This window comes from Lepidothrix coronata, unplaced genomic scaffold (assembly GCF_001604755.1).
Source record: "Lepidothrix coronata isolate B3197 unplaced genomic scaffold, Lepidothrix_coronata-1.0 Scaffold302, whole genome shotgun sequence".
NCBI classification, from domain to species: domain Eukaryota; kingdom Metazoa; phylum Chordata; class Aves; order Passeriformes; family Pipridae; genus Lepidothrix; species Lepidothrix coronata.
The window spans coordinates 183,302-184,560 of NW_016690482.1; positions in this window are offsets into that span (position 1 = coordinate 183,302).

Below are 1,259 nucleotides of genomic sequence, written 5' to 3' on the forward strand. Positions count from 1 at the left end.
TTTGGGCCCTCTCCCTTTTCTTTTGGGACCTCTCCCTTTTCTTTTGGGATCTCTCCCTTTTCTTTTGGGATCTCTCCCGTTTCTTTTGGGACCTCTCCCTTTTCTTTTGGGATCTCTCCCGTTTCTTTTGGGACCTCTCCCTTTTCTTTTGGGACCTCTCCCTTTTCTTTTGGGATCTCTCCCTTTTCTTTTGGGATCTCTCCCGTTTCTTTTGGGATCTCTCCCTTTTCTTTTGGGATCTCTCCCTTTTCTTTGCCCTGATGTTTTTAACTACTGGGCTTCCCTGTGGTCACCTCCCTCATCACTCCTTAGGTGACATCTCAGAAGGTTCCCACATAACTCCATCTCTCCCAGTCCACGTGTCCCTGTTTCCCACCCGATTTCCACCGCACCAGGAGCTGCAGGATGGAATTGGTTCCACAATGGCATCACCAGGAATTTTCCAGCCCTAAACAAAACCCTTTGGAACAACTGCAGAATTTGACCCTGTCTGGGTCATTTTGGGCAGGTTTGGTGGGAGGAAGAGGCTGAACCAACACAGAACCCTCCCCCTTCTCCTACTTCTCCCATTTTTCGGCAGGGAAAACACACTTTGGAGCACTCCAGGGAGGAGAAGAGGTGGTTCTGTGTGTTGAGCAGCTCCTGGGGGAGTTCAAGCTCCAGCTTTTCCCTTCCTTGGGTCCGGTGACAGTGGATGAAGGATGATTTTTTCCTTCTTTTTCTCCATCTTTCCCCTTCTCCGCAGGGATTTACCACAACACAAGTCTCGTTCTTCATATCCTTCACGGTTGTCACCTCCCCAAAATCAGGACAGCATAATGAGGTGTCACCCCCACCCCTCTGCCACAGATCTGTCACCTCAGACTCTCACAGGTGTCCCACGCTCAGCTGCCGGGAAGCCAAGAGGAATTTGGAGCCGATCCTACCCCTGGATTTGCTGCAAACTAACCCAGGTTTTGACCCTTTCCACACCAAATCGTTGAAGAACTCGGTCCCTGGGGCTGCTCCCACCGATCTCCCACACATTCCCCATTCCAGGTGCTTCCCGTGCAGTCATAGAATCATAGAATCAGCTGGGTTGGAAGGGACCTCCGAGATCATCAAGTCCAACCCTTGATCCAACACCACTGCAGTTCCCAGAACATGGCACTGATGCCACATCCAGTCTCATCTTAAAAACCTCCAGGGACGGAGAATCCACCACTTCACTGGGCAGCCCATTCCAATGGCTGATCACTCTCTCTGGAAGGAAATTCCTT